Source organism: Mus caroli, unplaced genomic scaffold (genome assembly GCF_978045245.1).
Source record: "Mus caroli unplaced genomic scaffold, Mus_caroli_1 scaffold_5, whole genome shotgun sequence".
NCBI classification, from domain to species: Eukaryota; Metazoa; Chordata; class Mammalia; order Rodentia; family Muridae; genus Mus; species Mus caroli.
The window spans coordinates 91,740,586-91,762,525 of NW_028227260.1; the positions used below are offsets into that span (position 1 = coordinate 91,740,586).

General features: G+C 40.4%; 1 pseudogene; it reads left to right on the forward strand.

Annotated features, from left to right (window-relative positions):
* Positions 1-18,055: 18,055 nt before the first annotated feature.
* On the forward strand, positions 18,056-21,012 carry LOC110286253 (uncharacterized; annotated as a pseudogene).
* Positions 21,013-21,940: the final 928 nt, after the last annotated feature.

Genomic DNA, 21,940 nt, shown 5'->3' on the forward strand with positions numbered 1-21,940 from the left:
GTGAAGCAAATGATGTAGCAAGCCACCCTCATAGGATTTTGCATCTGGTGATTGAGATGGGTACTAGGATCTCTATCTATGAAATCTAAAACAGCTTTGGGGGGGGGGGCGCAGAATCAATTACCTGTAGTTTTATTTCTTGTTCATTTTTCTTTCTTTGAATATCATGTTTGTCCTGAGCTATGAAAGTCTCCCACATACAACCCAAAAGAAGGAAAAAAAAAAAACATTCAATAATCCAATTCACTGAAGCAAAGTACAGTGGTTTAAATATGTTTACCTCAGGGAGTAGCACTATTAGGAGGTGTGCCTTGTAGAAGGAGGTGTGGCCTTGTTGGAGGGAGCGTGTTACTGTGAGTGTGGGCTTTGAGACCCTCCTTCTAGCCATGTGGAAGACAGTCTTCTCTTTGCCTTCAGAACAAGATGTATAACTCAGCTTTTCCGGCACCACGTCATGCTTCCCACTGTGATGATAATAGCCTGAACCTCAGAACCTGCAAGTCAGCCTCAATTAAATGTTGTCCTTTATAAAAGTTGCCTTGGTCATGGTTTTTCTTCAGAGCAATGAAAACCCTAAGAAGGAAGTGATAATGAAATTTATAAAGAGAAATATTATGTATTTTATGAGGCATCACATGTTGTAATATTCAGTAGTACATGAGGATTGAAAATTCACTAAAATTCAGTGGCTACTTCTGGTGGAAGAAAAGCATTCTACCTGGAATGCTTTTAATTTTAAAAGAACATCAACTCAGTGCAAAATGATTTCCATTGTTTTTATGTCACTTTTCTAGATATAAACCTCTGTTTCAGCTTTCCTGTCTCACCAATTTGTCTCTAGACACTCATTCTACTAAGAAATTCCACAGAGTGTCTTATACATATACTGTTTTATACAAAGTCTCTATTCCTCTATTCCACACACCCCATAACTTGTTTCTCTCCTATTTCCTTACAAATGAAGAATAAAGTTAAAGCAATTTTTAGGAAAGAATTTTATTCTCACATGAAAGCACAGGTTGCGGCTAATGTGGGTGCTGCCTCCCTTCCTCTTCCTCCTCCCCACTCCTCTCTGGTTGCCAGGGAGAATACAGTTGATAGAAACATGCAATTACAAGCAACGATAAACCCTAAAGACAAAGGGCTTACTCCCAAAGAACTCAATATAATTAATCCAATTATGTGAACAGCTGCACTGAGTAGGATTAAGACATCAAGGAGGAAGTGTTTCCACAGGGTGCCTCTTGAGCATACCAGGGAGGGCTGCTTCAGGGATCTGAGAACTGAGCGTATGTGGGAGGCACCTTTGGCCTGTTTGCTGGAATTGAGCTTAAAGTCACCCAGCTGGCCACCAGCTCCCACTCTCAGTGCCTGGGGCTGACTCATCGATGGCATTTACTAAGGTTTCTGCTGCTGCTGCCCTGTGGTTTGCATTTGTTTTCTGTGGTTATTCATTTGGTTTTGCATTCCATTCTTCTAGATCAGTGGTTCACAACCTTCCTAATGTTGCAACCCCTTAATACAGTGTCTCTTGTTGTTGTGACCCCCCAACCATAAAATTATTTCATTGCTACTTCATAACTGTAATTTTGCTACTGTTAGGAATCATAATGTAAATATCTGCTGTGCAGGATATCTGATATGTGACCCCTGTGAAAGGGTCGTTCGACCTGAAAAGTAGTCATGACCTACAGGCTGAGAATAACTGCTCTGGCTTCTTTAGTGGGTTTTGCTTCCATTCTACTTCTTGCAATCTTGAAAGTAGAGATTACACTATTGAAGCCAAGACATGTATTGTACTACTAGAGAGACTATAGTAAGTCTCAATTTGGGGTGAACCACATTTCAGGTGTGAAAAGTATCTTCCAGCAATTTAAAAGATACAAACTTGAGCCATTTGGTCATCTTCTATACCAGATTCACAAGCTGGTAGCACAGCTTCAAAGACATGAAGAGCAAAAGACCTCATTCTTATGTTACTAACCTTAACTTAAGAAGGCAGTGGTCATGTTTTCTTTTTATCAATATGACTGGCCTCTAGAGTTAAAACTAACTTAATGTAAAAAACAAAAACAAACAAACAAACAAACAAAACCTCCTATTACTATTACCATAATAAAACACTATTGTTGTGGATAGCCCTGGGGCTAATTATATTTTATGTTAATTCCATTCTCCTGTGAGGGACTATGAACAAGGAATGAGTCAGCACTCAGGTGACTTCCTATAAAGCTGCTTCCTACCTTAATTTGTAAAATACGGGAAAGCTGATGATTGGTCAGATAAAGGGAAGGTGGATCAGAAGGTGGGGAGAGAGGAGAATGAGAAAATGGAACAGGGAGAGGGCCCAAAGAAAGAGGAATTAGAAAAGTGGAGCAGAAGCAATGGCCTGGAGAAACCGCAAATTCTAAGGGGTCTCATATATGTAGAAGATGGTAGTGTAGTGGTAGATCTGCCCAATCTAGGCACACAACATGTTAATATTGACAACATATTAATTGAGTCATGTTTTCATTGACAGGGCATATTTGGGTTGGAGACTTACCGTAACATACTATGACCAAAGAAACTTGGGGAGGAAAGGGTTTATTTTAGCTTATGTTGCCATGTCACTGTTTATCATTGAAGAAAGTCAGGAGAGGAACTCAAACAGGGCAGGAACCTGGAGGCAGGAGCTGATGCAGAGGGCATGGGGGGATACTGCTTACTGGCTTACTCCTCAAGGCTTGTTCAGCCTGCTTTCTTTTTTTTTTTTTAATATTTTAATTAGGTAGTTTCCTCATTTACATTTCCAATGCTATCCCAAAAGTCCCCCATACCCTCCGCCCCACTCCCCTACCCACCCGCTCCCACTTTTTGGCCCTGGCGTTCCCCTGTACTGGGGCATATAAAGTTTGCAAGTCCAATTGGCCTCTCTTTCCAGTGATGGCCGACTAGGCCATCTTTTGATACATATGCAGCTAGAGTCAAGAGCTCCGGGGTACTGGTTAGTTCATAATTTTGTTCCACCTATAGGGTTGCAGATCCCTTTAGCTCCTTGGGTACTTTCTCTAGCTCCTCCATTGGGGGCCCTGTGATCCATCCAATAGCTGACTGTGAGCATCCACTTCTGTGTTTGCTAGGCCCCGGCATAGTCTCACAAGAGACAGCTATATCTGGGTCCTTTCAGCAAAATCTTGCTAGTGTGTGCAATGGTGTCAGCGTTTGGAAGCTGATTATGGGATGGATCCCTGAATATGGCAGTCTCTAGATGGTCCATCCTTTTGTCACAGCTCCAAACTTTGTCTCTGTAACTCCTAAGGATGGCACCACCCACAATGGGCTGGGCCCTCCCCTATCAATCACTAAGTAAGAAAATACCCTACAGGTTTGCCTACAACCTTAGTCGAGGTTCCCTCCTCTGTGATGACTTTAGTTTGTGTCAAGTTGACATAAAACCAGCCAGCACAGAAGGCTGAAAAGCATTTTATTATTACATGGATTCTAGAAACAATCTATACCCATTAGTATATACATACTTCATGTTCATGAATTAGTTTATGTATTTATTAGTGAAACAATGCCACCATAAGTGTCAGTAGTAAGATATGTATTTTGTAACCTGCATTCATATAATACAATTTAACAACAACAACAACACCCTGAAGCTCAGAAAGGTTTTGACAAAATTTCATACTTCAGTTGAGGTAGAAATTTTTTAAAGGTCTGTGTGTCTCTAAACACCAAGCATAAGATCTCATTCCCTTGCTCTGTTAATTCATATCCTATTTCAGAGCTTGGCAGCTATTATTGTTATTATTATTATTATCTTTATTATTAAAGTTTCATACATATATATTATATGTTTAACATAATACCCCTTAATAGATAGTAAGAAGTTTGTAGTGTTCTAAAATTATACAAGGTAGACACAAAATATTGGTGCATAGACATAACTAATAAGATCATGTGAAACTAAATTGATTGTCCTTTACATTATGTTTTAATAACATAATATTAACTTCCCTTCATTAAATAAAGCTATTAGAAAAACTGCTGGAGTATATTGAGAATGTAAATATCCAAAAGAACACATAACACAAAATACTCTATTATGATTTTGCATGCTTTAAACACATTGGGGATAATGAAAATTTTTCTGAAATGGGTAGAAATGATACAACACTGTATATATGCTTAATGCAGTGAACTGAATACTTAAACACACACACACATATATATATACACACACACACACACACACACACATATATATATATATATATATATATATATATATATATATATATATTGTCACAATTATGGGAGAAAACAGTAGAAAAAGACTTTTGGTAACCAATGTAAACTAACTAGATTTTTAGGATGAAACTAGGAATTAAGCTTATTACACAGAACTGTCTTAGACACCACACATATAGAAGTCACAATCAAGGTAGCTGAAATCACATGAGAGAGAGAAAGGACAAACTCAGATCAAGTCTACTACCGCATCCCTGTGACCTGCTGTATGAGTAAACCCATTGCTATAGTAGTATATGCCAGAGTGTTTCTGTACATCATTGAGCCCTCCCTGCTTTGCTGTGGTACATTCACGTGTGTGTCTGGAATGTTAACCTAGGATATGCTTACCTCAAAGTTGGGGACCTATTAGCCTCCCTGTCTTTGTTCAAACTGACAAACCATAAATTATAGGAAGATGGCCCACAAAAACGCTTAATACCCCCCCCTTCAAGGAGAGACTGGGCCTTCTTTCTCTGTGTGTGCTTGCAGTATGCTATATGTGTATATTTCTTCTCTCATAATTAGTGCCTTTCCTCAACTGCTGATTCTGTCTGTCATAGTCAAGAATGTCTTGCTATCTCTATGTACACTCTAATCCTAGAAGTAGGGTAGTAACCTTAGGTGGAGAAAGAACCACAAGTAATTAAGGATCTCGAGGTGCTTCTATTGTCTTAAATTATGCACTTGGACCCTAAATTTAATTACAAGTTGTAACTTTAATTTTTTCAGACCTTGTTTTTAATGATGATTCTTAAATGCTTTAACCTCACATGTAGCCCACCACCCACCAGAGGTAGTGGGAAAGAAAGATTACAGGGGAAGTGGATCTATTTAGAAAGGTTCTTTGGAGCAACTCCCATCTGTGTTGTCTGGAAATTGGCAGTTCAGTTCACAGGTTAACAGGCAGCAGCAGCTCGATCCACTCGTAAACACCTCGTGAACACACCAGCAGTCCAGTCACCAGAGTTGGGTTAACAACAGCAGTTACACGACCTAACAGAGACAGCCAGGCCTCAGCCTCAGCTGGATTCAGAGGAAGGGACCAGCAAGAACACCAGGAGAAGCTCTTGTCTGTGCTTCTCTCAGGGAAGCAAAGATCAGTGAAGACTCAAGGCCCACAAGTGTTGTACAAGCAAGCCAAGCTCTGTCTCCATCACTCCATGGAATCCTATTTATAACCTCTAAACATCACATGTCCTCCATGTGCCTTGCCTCAGCACAGGTTTTGCCTCAGCTGTTTTGTCTCAGCACGTGTCTTGCCTTAGCACATGCATCCAATCAACCCAAGTCCTGACAAACGGATCTCAACTACACAATGTAAGGAGGATCAATACACGTTTGTTGTTAGCAAAAGAAAGCTTCATCAAGTGTCCCTTCACGTGCTTGCTTTAGAAGAACATCCTCTCTTTTGTGTCTGTTTTAGTGAAAAGTTCCTTTGTGAGCTTGTCTTTTAGCTGTGTCCACTTTAGGAAAACACTCCTTCACATGTTTGCCCCAGCAAACCACCATCCAACACAACTTACTCTACAAAGAACCCCTAAGTTTCCATTTCAACAAGTGCCCTTGTAAAAATGACTGAAGTGGACCTTGAGTACAGGACAGAAAGTTGGAGATGTGTCAATGGAAGGGAACAATTTTGGCTTATCTATGAGATAAATAACAGTCTTTAAAAATATGTTTAAGACTAAAGAAGATAGTGACTGTAAGATAGTTAAGATGACACAAGAACATTGCTGTAGCTGTTCTGTAGGTCATATATATGGGCACGGTTTCACTGGCTGTTAAGTCAAATAGCATCTGTAGAGACTATGGTCTTATTGAAGGCTTTAGCAGTATTTTTTTTTTGCAGATTATATACATTTATTTTTTATATTTGTATCCAATTTTATTTATATATTACTTTATTTTTATTTATTTTTTATTTTATTATTAGATATTTTCTTTATATACATTTCAAATACTATCCCGAAAGTTCCTTATACCTTCCCTCCATCCTGATCCCCTACCCACCCACTCCTGCTTCTTGGCCCTGGCATTCCCCTGTACTGGGGCATATAAAGTTTGCAATACCAAGGGGCCTCTCTTCCCAGTGATGGCCAACTAGGCCATCTTCTGCTACATATGCAGCTAGAGATACAAGCTCTGGAGGTACTGGTTAGTTCATATTGTTGTTCCACCTATAAGGTTGCAGACCCCTTCAGCTCCTTGGGTGCTTTCTCTAGCTTCTCCATTGGAGGCCTTGTGTTCCATCTTATAGATGACTGTGAGCATCCACTTCTGTATTTGCCAGGCACTGGCATAGCCTCATACGAGACAGCTAAAACAGGGTACCTTCAGCAAAATCTTTCTGGCATATGCAATAGTGTCTGGATTTGGTGCCTGATTATGGGATGGATCCCGGGTAGGGTAGTCTCTGGATAGTCCATCTTTTCGTCTTAGCTCCAAACTTTGTCTCTGTAACTCCTTTCATGGGTATTTTGTTCCCTATTCTAAGGAGGAATGAAGTATCCACCCATTGGTCTTCCCTCTTCTTGATTTTCTTGTGTTTTGCAAATTGTATCTTGGGTGTTCTATGTTTCTGGGCTAATATCCACTTATCAGTGAGTGCATATCTAATGACTTCTTTTGTGATTGGGTTACCTCACTAAGGATAATACATCCTTATGTCCTCCAGATACATCCATTTGTCCAAGAATTTCATAAATCCATTGTTTTTAATAGCTGAGTAGTACTCCATTGTGTAAATGTACCACATTTTCTGTATCCATTCTTCTGTTGAGGGACATCTGGGTTGTTTCCAGCTTCTGGCTATTATAAATAAGACTGCTATGAACATAGTGGAGCATGTGTTCTTATTACCAGTTGGAACTTCTTCTAGGTATATGCCCAGGAGAGGTATTGCTGGATCTTCCGGTAGTATTATTTCCAATTTTATGAGGAACCTCCAGACTGACTTCCAGAGTGGTTGTACAAGCTTACAATCCCACCAGCAGTGGAGGAGTGTTCTTCTTTCTCCACATCCTCGCCAGCATCTGCTGTCACCTGAATTTTTGATCATAGCCATTCTGACTGGTGTGAGATGGAATCTCAGGGTTGTTTTGATTTGCATTTCCCTGATGATTAAGGATGTTGAACATTTTTTCAGGTGCTTCTCAGCCATTCGATATTCCTCAGTTGAGAATTCTTTGTTTAGCTCTGAACCCCATTTTTAATGGGGTTATTTGAATTTCTAGAGTCCAGCTTCTTGAGGTCTTTATATATATTGGATATTAGTACCCTAGTGGATTTAGGATTTGTAAAAATCCTTTCCCAATCTGTTGGTGGCCTTTTTGTCTTACTGACAGTGTCTTTTGCCTTACAGAAACTTTGCAATTTTATGAGGTCCCATTTGTCAATTCTTGACCTTACAGCACAAGCCATTGCTATTCTCTTTAGGAACTTTTCCCCTGTGCCCATATCTTCGAGGCTTTTCCCTACTTTCTTCTCTATTAATTTCAGTGTCTCTGGTTTTATGTGGTCTTTGATCCACTTACACTTGAGCTTTGTACGAGGAGATAAGAATGGATCAATTCGATTTCTTCTACATGATAACCGCCAGTTGTACCAGCACCATTTGTTGAACATGCTGTCTTTTTTCCACTGGATGGTTTTAGCTCCCTTGTCAAAGATCAAGTGACCATAGTTGTGTGGATTCATTTCTGGGTCTTCAATTCTATTCCATTGATCTACCTGTCTATCACTGTACCAGTGCCATGCAGTTTTTATCACAATTGCTCTGTAGTACAGCTTAATGTCATGGTGTAGTTCCATGTAATGGTAATGTAATGGTGATTCCACCAGAGGTTCTTTTATTGTTGAGAATAGTTTTTGCTTTCCTAGGTTTTTTATTTTTCCAGATGAATTTGCAAATTGCCTTTTCTATCTCAGTGAAGAATTGAGTTGGAATTTTGATGGGGATTGCATTGAATCTGTAGATTGCTTTCGGCAGGATAGCCATTTTTACTATATTAATCCTGCCGATCCATGAGCATAGGAGATCTTTCCATCTTCTGAGATCTTCTTCAATTTCTTTCTTCAGAAACTTGAAGTTCTTATCATACAGATCTTTCACTTCCTTAGTTAGAGTCACACCAAGGTATTTTATATTATTTGTGGCTATTTCGAAGGGTGTTGTTTCCCTAATTTCCATCTCATTCCATTTATCCTTTGTGTAGAGAAAGGCCATTGATATATTTGAGTTAATTTTATATCCAGCTACTGCACTGAAGCTGTTTATCAGGTTTAGGAGTTCTCTGGTGGAATTTTTGGGGTCACTTATATATACTATCATATCATCTGCAAATAGTGATATTTTGACTTCTTCCTTTCCAATTTGTATCCCCTTGATCTCCTTTTGTTGTCTAATTGCCCTGGCTAGGACTTCAAGTACAATGTTGAATAGGTAGGGAGAAAGTGGGCAGCCTTGTCTAGTCCCTGATTTTAGTGGGATTGCTTCTAGTTTCTCTCCATTTGGATCGATGTTGGCTACTGGTTTGTTGTAGATTGTTTAGGTATGGGCCTTGAATTCCTGATCTTTCCATGACTTTTATCATGACAGGGTGTTGGATTTTGTCAAATGCTTTCTCAGCATCTAACGAGATGATCATGTGGTTTTTGTCTTTGAATTTGTTTATATAGTGGATTACGTTGATGGATTTCTGTATATTAAACCATCCCTGCATCCCTAGGATGAAGCCTACCCTGTCATGATGGATGATCGTTTTGATGTGTTCTTGGATTAGGTTTGCGAGGATTTTATTGAGCATTTTTGCATCGATATTTGTAAGGGAAATTGGTCTGAAGTTCTCTTTCTTTGTTGGATCTTTGTATGGTTTAGGTACCAGAGTAATTGTGGCTTCATAGAATGAATTTGGTAGAGTCCCTTCTGTTTCTATTTTGTGGAATACTTTGAGAAGAGTTGGAATTAGATCTTCTTTGAAGGTCTGATAGAACTTTGCACTAAACCCATCTGGTCCTGGGCTCCTTTTGGTTGGGAGACTATTGATGACTGCTTCTATTTCTTTAGGGGAAATGGGACTGTTTAGATCGTTAATCTGATCCTGATTTAACTTTGGTACCTGGTATCTGCCTAGGAAGTTGTCCATTTTATCCAGGTTTTCTAGTTTTGTTGAGTATAGCCTTTTGTAGTAGGATCTGATGATGTTTTGGACTTCCTCAGGTTCTGTTGTTATGTCTCCTGTTTCATTTTTGATTTTGTTAATTAGGATAATGTCCCTGTGCCCTCTAGTTAGTCTGGCTAAGGGCTTATCTATCTTGTTGATTTTCTCAAGGAACTAACTCCTGGTTTGGTTGATTCTTTGAATAGTTCTTTTTGTTTCCACCTGGTTGATTTCAGCCATGAGTTTGATTATTTCCTGCCTTCTACTCCTCTTGGGTGAATTTGCTTCCTTTAGTTCTAGAGCTTCTAGGTTTGCTGTCAGGCTGCTAGTGTATGCTCTCTCTAGTTTCTTTTTTGGAGGCACTCAGGGCTATGAGTTTTCCTCTTAGGACTGCCTTCATTGTGTCCCATATTTCATTAAACTCTAAAAAGTCTTTAATTTCTTTCTTTATTTCATCCTTGACCAAGGAATCATTGAGTAGCGTGTTGTTCAGTTTCCACGTGAATGTTGGCTTTCTATTATTTATGTTGTTATTGAAGATCAGCCTTAGTCCATGGTGATCAGATAGGATGCATGGGATAATTTCAATATTTTTGTATCTGTTGAGGCCTGTTTTGTGATCAATTATATGGTCAATTTTGGAGGAGGTACCATGTGGCGCTGAGAAGAAGGTATATCCTTTTGTTTTAGGATAAAATATTCTGTAGATATCAATTAAATCCATTTCTTTCATAACTTCTGTTAGTGTTCATGTGTCTCTGTTTAGTTTTTGTTTCCTGGATCTGTCCATTGGTGAGAGTGGGGTGTTCAAGTCTCCCATTATTATCATGTGAGGTTCAATGTGTGCTTTGAGCTTTCCTAAAGTTTCTTTAATAAATTTGGCTGCCCTTGTATTTGGAGCATAGATATTCAGAATTGAGAGTTCGTCTTGGTAGATTTTACCTTTGACGAGTATGAAGTGTCCCTCCTTGTCTTTTTTGATCACTTTAGGTTGGAAGTCAATTTTATTTGATATAAGAATGGCTACTCCAGCTTTTTTCTTCAGACCATTTGCTTGGAAAATTGTTTTCCAGCCTTTCACTCTGAAGTAGTGTCTGTCCTTTTCCCTTAAGTGGGGTTCCTGTAAGCAACAAAATGTTGGGTCCTGTTTGTGTAGCCAGTCTATTAGTCTATGTCTTTTTATTGGGAAATTCGGTCCATTGATGTTAAGAGAAATTAAAGAAAAGTAATTGTTGTTTCCTGGTATTTTTGTTGTTAAAGTTGGGATTCTGTTCTTGTGGCTGTCTTCTTTTAGGTTTGTTGAGGATTACTTTCTTGCTTTTTCTAGGGTATAGTTTCCGTCCTTGTGTTGGTGTTTTCCCTGTATTATCCTTTGAAGGGCTGAATTCATGGAAGGATATTGTGTGAATTTGGTTTTGTGATGGAATACTTTGGTTTCTCTATCTATGGTAATTGAGAGTTTTGTTGGGTATAGTAGCCTGGGCTGGCATTTGTGTTCTCCTAGGGTCTGCATAGCATCTGTCCAGGATCTTCTGGCTTTCATAGTCTCTGGTGAGAACTCTGGTGTAATTCTAATAGGCCTGCCTTTATATGTTACTTGACCTTTTTTCCCTTACTGCTTTTAATATTCTATCTTTATTTAGTGCATTTGTTGTTCTGGTTATTATGTGTCAGGAGGAATTTCTTTTCTGGTCCAGTCTATTTGGAGTTCTGTAGGTTTCTTGTATGCTCATGGGCATCTCTTTCCTTAGGTTTGGGAAGTTTTCTTCTATAATTCTATTGAAAATATTTGCTGGCCCTTTAAGTTGAAAATCTTCATTCTCATCTACTCCTATTATCCGTAGGTTTGGTCTTCTCATTGTGTCCTGTATTTCCTGGATGTTTTGAGTTAGGATCTTTTTGCATTTTTCATTTTCTTTGATTGTTGTGCCCATGATCTCTATGGAATCTTCTGCACCTGAGATTCTCTCTTCCATCTCTTGTATTCTGTTGCTGATGCTCGCATCTCTGCTTCCAGATTTCTTTCCTAGGGTTTCTATGTCCAGCATTGTCTCACTTTGGATTTTCTTTATTGTTTCTACTTCCCTTTTTAGGTCTCGTATGGTTTTGTTCAATTCCATCACCTGTTTGGTTGTGTTTTCCTGTATTTCTTTAAGGACTTCTACCTCTTTAGCAGTGTTCTCCTGTATTTCTTTGAGTTATTAAAGTCCTTCTTGATGTCCTCTACCAGCATCATGAGATATGATTTTAAATCTTAGTCTTGCTTTTCGGGTGTGTTGGGGTATCCAGGACTGGCTGAGGTGGGAGTGCTGGTTTCTGATGATGGTGAGTGGTCTTGGTTCTGTTAGTAAGATTCTTACGTTTGCCTTTTGCCATCTGGTAATCTCTGGAGTTAGTTGTTATAGTTGTCTCTGGTTGGAGCTTGTTCCTCCTGTGATTCTGTTAGACCTGGGAGTGTAGCTCTCTCCTGAGTTTCAGTGGTCAGAGTACTCTCTGCAGGCAATCTCTCATCTTGCAGGGAAGATACACAGATATCTGGCGTTCGGACCTGCCTCCTGGCTGAAGATGAAGGTCCTAAATAGGACCTGTCCCAGAAGCTGTGTTGCTTCTGCCTGTCCCAGAAGCTGTGTAGCTTCTGTAGTTCACACTCTCACCCGCGCAGACTAGTCTCTGAGGGATCCAGGCCCAAGAATGGCTCCCCCAGGTCCTCTGGCAGAGCCCTCCCGGGCAGACACCTCTCCTCTGACAGGAAAGGTTCCCGGATGTCTGGAGCACAAAACAGGGTCTGTCCCAGAAGCTGTGTTGCTTCTGCCTGTCCCAGAAGCTCTGTAGCTTCTGTAGTCCGCACACTCACCTGTGCAGACTAGTCACTGAGGGGGCTTTAGCAGTATTATTCGAGCTTAATTGTGGGCATTGGTAGCATCCAGTCAGAGCTCTACAGGTTGCTAAACTTGAGACCTCTTGCTGGCAGTTGGCTGGAAGAAGCCTTCTAATCCTTGCATTTTGGCCTTCTTCATTTGAAAAGCTCATAGCATGGCAAGTTTCTTCTTCAAAGGGCTGTAGGAAGAGAGTCTTTCAGCAAGGAGTGCATTACAAATTTATCCTGCACCATCATGTAACATAATCACATGCTAATTCATCATTGCTTCTGTTGTCTAGAAACAAGAGACAGGTCCCACTGACAGAGAAGGGTCCTGTGTCAGAGGGCAACCAGGAGCATGTGTTCCCAGAGTCTATCTGACATATTTTATGTGTTTCTTGACACCATAAATATTCCCCCCAAATCCTTATGATATTTTGTAATTAGACTGATATTTTTACATAAGGAAAAATAAACTGATTTCTTCATGTACTGTGGATCTAAATCCCCAAATTCAACCATATTCAAGAAATTATCTTTTTTTTTTTTTTTTTTTTTGGTTTTTCGAGACAGGGTTTCTCTGTGTAGCCCTGGCTGTCCTGGCACTCACTTTGTAGACCAGGCTGGCCTCGAACTCAGAAATCCGCCTGCCTCTGCCTCCCGAGTGCTGGGATTAAAGGCGTGCGCCACCACGCCCGGCCCCCTGCATTGGTTGGTACCATCTTTTCAAAGTTAGCTTTTATTAATATTTTAATTTGTGCATTTAATAATGTATTTCACTGTGATATGTATTTTCACACACATATATCATTGCACATTGCTCTTGTTGGCACCCTAATCTCCACTACTTTCCCTACTTGGTAGTATCTTCAATAAGTGTTCCCTAAAGTGCGTATGTAGTTGAATAGTGTCTTCCTTTAAATTGTACCTTTACAGAAGAAAAGACAGCCTATGAGTAGCAACCCTCCACTGAGAACAGTGCAACGAACCCACACTCTGAAATGTACTACAATAGGGGCAAAGTGGAATATAGGTGTGAAAATGGATTACCACCCCTGGACATCAAGTGTGATAGATAACTTGTAATCTTGGCCAACGAATGATGTCCCTGCCTGTTAGTATGGTGCTATATTCAACATTTAAACCAATGACTCAAAAGTTTTCCTTCTGTTTAATCTGCCTATTTATAGTCAGACACCACTGCTTGCAAAACACATTACTGCTAGTTCTACTGTGTGGTTTTCTGAGTGCCTTGAAGTGTCTATAGAATTTCAGCTAATGTAAATAATTCAGAAGTAAAAACATTTCAAATACATTAGTGCTAGGCACTGTTAGGTGAGTCCCACTATAAATGACCACACCTCTGAGAAATGTGTTTCTTTAGAGAAGTAAACAGGAGGCATTGTTGACCGTTCTGCAGTAGCAACTTGATCCTTGAGAGCCATGAACACGTCAGTGAGTCTTCAATTTACCTTGAAGCTGAAGGCAGCACCAGCAGCTCGCACAGCTTGTGCTGAACACCTCTGCCAAATACATTGGCCCTTGACATCCTTAGATGACCTCTGTTAATGGCATTGACTTGAAATGCAAAACAGATTCTACTGGGCTTGCTTTGTCCCATTCCCTCAAGGAAGCAGGGAGGTGAGAGGTGGAAAGTGGGAGGGGATAGTCTATAATTGTTTCCCCGAGTTTAAGTTTTTACTGACACTTAAAAATGTCACTTGCCCCAGGTATAGTTCTGCACACCTTTAATTCCAGCACTTGAAAAACAGAGACAGGTGGATGTCTCAGTTCAAGAGCAGACTGTTCTTCACAGTAAGTTTCAGAACTGTCAAGTACGCATAGAGACAGACTTCTCTCTCTCTCTCTCTCTCTCTCTCTCTCTCTCTCTCTCTCTCACACACACACACACACACACACACACACACACACACACATACACACACACACACACCCCAAAACAAATCAACCAAAAAAGCAAAGAAATAAACCTCACCTGGGCCCAGGGATGATGATTCACGATTTTAACCCCAGCACTAGAGAGGCAGAGGCAGGCATAAATCTGTGAGGAATGCATAGTCAAACCACATCTTAAACAAACAAAACAAAACAAAACAAAAAAATCATCTCTTTAAGGTTCAATGGCTCAAAGAGTAAATGTGCTTGCCAGTGAACCTGACAACCTAACTTGCATCCCTGCCCTCACTTGTTAGGAGGAGAAAAAGGACATCTGCATTTGTCTCTCACATGCATTGTGGAACACCCTCTGAAACACACATAATATCAATTAATTGATGATCTCATCAAGGGACTCCAGCACAGAAATGTGTCGATCACAGCCCTGTGCTGTGTGTAAAGAAGATTCTATTTTAATAGATGAAAAGCTAAAGGTGGTGTTTAGGTGACCTGTTCTGGCAAACGGTCATCATGCATTTTCCCTGAGGAAACGAGGGTGTGCATAACAGGCCAGGCAGGTTTCCCACCTTCTGTCCTTTTTGTCAAATGCCATTGGTTGCTTTATTTAAAAAAATCAACCTAGGTATCCACTAACCTTCGAGATATCCCCACAGCTTCCACTCACCCCCTTCCTGTCATTTGGAGAAAGAAGACCATGATAAAACAAAATGGTGTGGTATATTCACAGCCATGGTGGGTCTGGTGGGAGTTACAAGAATGTTCTCTTTTTAAAATGGATGTTGTAACCCTAGGAATCATTGTGTTAGGCTTCCTAGTTTTCGTTTGTGTGTTCAGCAGTAAATAACAGTCAAAGTATAAAGAAAGAAGCTGTAATTATAAGAGAGAAGGGAGAGGGATGGAGGCTGGAAAACTGTCTCAGGACTTGAGAGCACTGGATGTTTTTCCAGAGGACCTGGGTTTGGTTCTCAGCACCTGTAGATAGGCAAGCAGCCATATGTCACTTAGTTTCATGAGGGGTGGGGGGTGTGGAGGGAGAGAGAGAGGGGAGAGAGAGAGAGAGAGAGAGAGAGAGAGAGAGAGAGAGAGAGAGAGAGAGAGAGCACTAGTGTACAGGTCATTTAAACCATGTTACTAAATAATTCTCTAGGCAAAAACAAAAACAAACAAAAACTAAAACAACAACAACAACAAAAACAGGATTACCCTTTACCCACTTAGAGCCACAGAATGTCAGAATTATGCAGCTAATTAGGATTACTTGCAACCTGGTACCACAGAAATGGCCTTATTTACACAGAAAGAATTGCTTGCTGGGAAATAGTACTGCAAAGTTGCTTACCCTAACCTACAGAGGACTCTTCCTTGTATGGATAACTATGGGCACACATATTTTTCTACTTACCCAAGTCAATTTCCAGTGTTAGTGAATGGCAGTGGCATATGTGAATATTTGTAAAGCCCCTCCCTTTTTTCTACAAACAGTACTTGCTTCAAAAAGTAAAAAAGAAAAACAGATAAACAAAAAAGAAAGAATGTCATAAGCTCTTTAGTTAGTGAGAATGGGTAGTATGGATATTTACTGGGATGTATCCAAGGAGTAATTTGCCCTAATATTACAAATCCGTTAGTTAGTGTGGCTTGCAAGTAAAGCAGATTTTGCAGGCTTTACATTTTTTTAATTTATTTTTATTTTATGTTCATTGGTGTTTTGCTTCTTTGTATGTCTGTGTGAAGGTGCCATAATCCCTGGAGCTGGAGTTACAGGCAGTTGTGAGTTGCATTTGAGTGCTGGGAGTTGAACCTGGGTCCTCTGAGACATTAGCCAATGTTCTTAAGCATTGAGCCATCTCTCCAGCCCAGCTTTACATTTTTGTTTTGACTGATATTTTATTTATTTCTGTTCTTGTGTGTGCTACACAGGTCACTACATTCAGCTTCTTTCAATATATTATGAATAATTTTTGGCTTGATGAAGTTTGCTCTTACACTCTGTACCCAGAAAGGACACAACATCTCCTGGAACAGGAAGAGTTTCTGTTTGTGTTTAGCCTGGAGCTGTTTATGTAAACCAGGTTGCTCTCCCACTCCTACAGAACTGCCTGACCCTACCCTCCCACTCTAGTTCTGGGACTCAGCTTCTTGGTGTCCCACAACCACAAACACTTAAGTTCCTATTAGCTCATTATAAAATATGTCATTCATTCATTGGATTCAGGATGATGACTGAATTCTACCATGATGTCTGACATGGCTTGCAGAGTGAGAGCTCTTAGCTGAGTTTTTGCAGGGCCAAAAACATCTCATGGGACTAGGTAGAAAACACCGACTGACCTGAGTTGTCCAATGATATTTGGTTTCATAGCCAAATCATGGATCTGAAAAATGTTGGTCAGGCTAAGGGCTATGCATGCATCTTACTGGAAAGAATGCCTTTCCTTCCTGACTAGGGTGGGGATTCTGTTTGAGAAAGGTAATGTGCTGTCTCTACTCTTATCTTACTCTGGCTTTGGAGCTGAGGCCAACTCTGGCAGAAGACACTGCTAGAGTGCACAACTTCTTACTTCCACAAGATGGCACCCCATGCCTGGTATGCATATTTCATTTCCTTCGGATAAGTACATGAAGATGTTTTGCCAGAAGAGATCCCAGAAATGGCCTGCCACCCCACCCCCTTTGAGTGGAGCCACCACTCCCAGCTATGTGGAGACTATCTCTATACACACCATAGCACTTTGCTCAGCATAAGGAAGGTGATACTCCAGTGTGATGGTTATTATATACTGAGGGGATCTCATTGTGAACAAGGAAAGTGGTCATCTCGACTTGTTTGCTTGTTTAGGAAAGAGAACACAATGGATTGATTCTAGTAAGATGTTTGCGTTTTTATAATATTATTTAAGTAGGAGAGTTGTAATATTCTAGTGTCAAGAGCTACTTTAGTTTTTTGCCCACTGATTTTATTGCGGGAAAATATACATCCCATGTAATTGTTTGTTTAGCCATAGTTAGTGTACAATTCAATGATACTATGAATACTTAAGCTTTGGTGACCATCCCACATCTATGCTGTGCTCCTCCTAGCTGCAGATTTCCCCTTATGGCTATCCTCATTGTCTTCCCTCATTGAGCCTACAGATTGCTATTTGGAAGGGCAAACAACCAAGCCAGCCTGTTCCTCAGCACAGCACATTGCTCATGACTTCTAAGCAGCCATTTCTTCGTCCAAATAAGAACCTTTGTTAAATCTTTTAACCTTGCTTGAAACAACTGTTGTTGATGACTTAGATCACACATAATGCAGTGATGTCCTGCTCAAATCCATGCACACAGTACAAAAAATGCTACGAGACAGTGCATGAAAATACAGTATAAACGTGGTTTAATATTTGCATGTTTGCATGGTATTCAGCAATGTTCGTATTAATTTAAATAATCTTTTTGATGATTTATGTTTATTGTCTAACATTTTTACCTTTAAGAATAAATTTTAGGCCGGGCGGTGGTGGCACACGCCTTTAATCCCAGCACTTGGGAGGCAGAGGCAGGCAGATTTCTGAGCTCGAGGCCAGCCTGGTCTACAGAGTGAGTTCCAGGACAGCCAGGGAGAAACCCTGTCTCGAAGAAATAAATAAATAAATAAATAAATAAATAAATAAATAAATAAATAAATAAATAAATAAAATTTTAAGGAGGAGGCGGCTCAGGGCAATCAAGAAGCAAGCCAGAGCAGGGTGCGAGTCAAGGAGCCCCACCTTCAGTGAGAGCTCGGACCAAAGGCTCAACACAACTCGCCTGGGCCTGCCACAGCTTCAGGCACTGAGGGCAGTGCTAGGCTGTCATGGGAGGCCAGAAAAAGCGAGCGCCCTCACGTGAGGTGTGAGGGGAAGTCACTGGCCGCCCCCTTGGCTGTCCCTTCACTCCCCCTCCCCGCCCCGCCTGCTCCGCACTCCCCCCCCCCACCCCACCCCCACCACCCAGTGCGGAGGGCACCATGTCCTGGCCAAAGCCAAGAAAAAGGAGCTCAACTCCAATCAAGACAGGGCAGACAAGACCTCAGAAAAAGAACACCAAGAAGCAATTGAACACGTTGATGAAGTACAAAATGAAATAGCCAGACTTAATGAACCAGCCAGTGAGGAAATTTTGAAAGTAGAACAAAACATAACAAACTCCACCAACTATTTTTTCAGGAGAAGTCAGAATTGATCGCCAAAATCCCAAATTTGGGGGTAACAACATTTGTGAATCATCCATAAGTGTCTGCATTGTTTGGGGTGGAGGACAAGGAGGCTCTGCATTATTTGAGCAGAGTTGAAGTTTAATTTGAAGACATTAAATCAAGTTACAGAATAGATTTTTGTTTTGTTTTGATTTTCGAGACAGGGTTTCTCTGTGTAGCCTTGGCTGTCCTGGAACTCACTCTGTAGACCAGGCTGGCCTCACACTCAGAAATCTGCCTACCTCTGCCTCCCGAGTGCTGGGATTAAAGGCATGCACCACCACGCCCGGCACAGAATAGATTTTTATTTTGATGAAAATCCTTACTTTGAAAATAAAGTTCTCTCCAAAGAATCCCATCCGAATGAGAGTGGTGACCCGTCTTCAAAGTCCACTGAAATCAAGTGGAAATCTGGAAAGGATTTGACAAAATGCCCAAGTCTAACGCAGAATAAGGACAGCAGAAAGGCAGCACGAAGAGCCAGAGAACTTCTTTACCTGGTTTACTGACCATTCTGATGTAGGTGCTGACAAGTTAGGATAGGTCATCAGAGATGATATTTGGCCAAATCCCTTGCAGAACTATTTGGTTCCCAATATGGGTGATGAAGGAGAGGAAGAAGAAGAAAATGAAGAAGAAGAAGAAGAAGAAGAAGAAGAAGAAGAAGAAGAAGAAGAAGAAGAAGAAGAAGAAGAAGAAGAAGAAGAAGAAGAAGAAGAAGAAGAAGAAGAAGAAGAAGACAACACAGAGAAGGAAAGGTTGGAAGATATTGATGAAGTAGATGATGATGAAGGTGAAGAAGATGACAATGAGGATGAAGGCAAGGAGGGAGAGGAGGATGAAAGTGAGGATGACTACCACAGAAGATTGATGGATTCCAACCTTCCTTGTTATTTTCTTTTTCTTTCTTTTTTTTTTTTTTTTTAATTTTCTCCAGTCCCTGGGAGCAAGTTGCAGTCCTTTTCTCCTTGTTCCTCTGTGCTCGGTCACCCTGTTTTTGAAGTCTCAACATCATGGTTCTCAACTAATTTGGGGAAAAATATCTTGAGCAAAAGAATCTCCACATTTCTGCTCTAAATACATTTTTTTAAAGATTTATTTATTTGTTATATGTAAGTACACTGTAGCTGTCTTCAGACACTCCAGAAGAGGGCGCCAGAGCTCGTTACGGATGGTTGTGAGCCACCATGTGGTTGCTGGGATTTGAACTCTGGACCTTCGGAAGAGCAGTCGGGTGCTCTTACCCACTGAGCCATCTCACCAGCCCATCTAAATACATTTTTATCCTTTCTTGTCTCAAAAACTTGTGGATTCAACACTACCACCATGCTCTGTGGGAACACCCCCCCCCCGTTCCCTTGACTCTGCTGGAGGCTAGAGCATGCTAGTAGTAATGCAGTAAGTAGTGCATAGAATTCTAGCTCTTTTCTTTTCTCTGTATATTAGGCTCAGAGATTACACTGTGTCTCTATGTGAATACAGACAGCATTTACCAACATGTATCTGTGTACTTCCTCTTGCTTAATAAAAGAAAGAAAGAAAGAAAGAAAGAAAGAAAGAAAGAAAGAAAGAAAGAAAGAAAGAAAGAAAGAGAGAGAGAAAGAGAGAAAAAAGAGATATAGACAGTGAGCAAGGGTGAGTTTGAGGTTGAGGTGTATGGGGGGGTAGGTGGGCATCTGACAACATGGCTTCTCCTTTGGCATGTTTAATTGTGATATTTAACAGACATTGTTGCAGTTTAAGGTGACACTTTTAAGATAAAATTCTCTCCTGATGAAAAAAAAAAAAGAATATTTAATTTTTAGCTAGGTGGTAGTAGTAGTATATGCACTTGGGAGGCAGAGGCAGAGGTAAGTAGATCTCTGAGTTTGAGGCCAACTTGTTCTACAGAGCAAGTTCCAGGACAGGGCTACACAGAGAAACCCTGTCAAAACAAAGCAAAAATTTATTTATTATAAGATTATTTTCTATTTTTATACTTTTTTTCATATTTCCTGAATTGGAATTTTCAGACTAAAGACATCTGAAGTTAGTTGGGTAAGCTGACCCTGGGGTCATGGGAGCGGGTGAGCTGGCTCTGACCCCTCACTGGCTGTAGCACTCAGGAGAGCAGGCCCTGTGCCTCACCTGGGCAACATAATAGAGCTGACCCTGATGGCCAAGGCACAGGTGAGCCAGCTTCGAGGGTGTGTGAGCTGATCCAGGCCCTCAAAGGCTGCAGCCCTTGGGAGAATGGACCTTGTGCCTTGATTTGGCAGCGCAGTGGAGCTGGCTCCGAAGGCTTGGGTTCAGGTGAGCTGGCCAACTCTGAGGACATGAGAGCAGATGTGCTGGCCCTGCCTCCTGTCAATGGCAGCATTGAGTGGCCTAGCAGGAGCAGTGCTGGAGAGCTCGCCCTGGTGGGGCAGATAAGGGAGCGCTATCCTGCTGAAATCCAAGGCTCTGAGATGGCCCAAGCCAAAATCTATATCATCTACACCGAATGCATGAAAGGGTCAGTCCTGCTGATCCAAAGCTTCAGGATCTACATGACACAGCGCAAGAACAGAATAACCACTAGGAGGTTAACCACATAAGAATCCAATATTGATGGTGCTACAGAAGCCAGATACCTCAAACCAGACCAATGACCCATTGCAATGAGCATTTGCAAATTAAGATGTGTGGATAAAGGGGTATACTGGGGGACACACTGTGAAATACTACAGCTTACACAATGAGATGTTTTTCTAGGCTTTGTTTGGCTATCTATGTGTGTGTGTTTTAGTGGAGGTAGGAGATTGCAAAACACAAAGCAGATATGAGGGGGACAGGGAGATGAACGGGACTGAGTTACATGATGTGAAACTCATAAAGAGTCAATAAACCATTTTTAAAAAGACATCTGAAATCTTAATTTTTCTCTAAATGTAGAATTGTCTTTCAGATATATTCTTCTGTATTACAACTCTACCATCAGGGAACTTAAGTTGTAGCTTTCTTACCTTTATCAGCTATACATATTTTAGTTATCGATTTATTACTAATAAGCATAATTATTTAATTTGTTTTAATGTAATTATTTATGTATCTTTCAACTTCCTAGAGTCCACTTTTTTCTTGAATTATCGTACATAACTTAGCTTTCATTTTCTGCATTCGTGAAAGCTGTAGTTATATAACTTATAGTACCCACTTAAGAATCATGTAAATGGTATAACATTTGAAATGTAAATAAAGAAAATATCCAATTAAAAAAAAAGAATCATGTATTTGGGGGGCCTTGGATTTCCAAGTCTTTGCTTTGCTTTACAGAAGATCATTTTCTGTGTTGTTATTCCAGAGCTTCTCAGCCAACTTAGGTTTTTAGGTCATTATGTTATATTTATGATTTATTGTGGGAGATTCAGTTACATTTATGTATTCATTATTTATTATTCATTTATTATACTTATGATTATTGTGAGAGTTTCAATTACAGCATGAGCTCCATGATTTCAGGTGTCTTTGTCTTCTTGATAACTA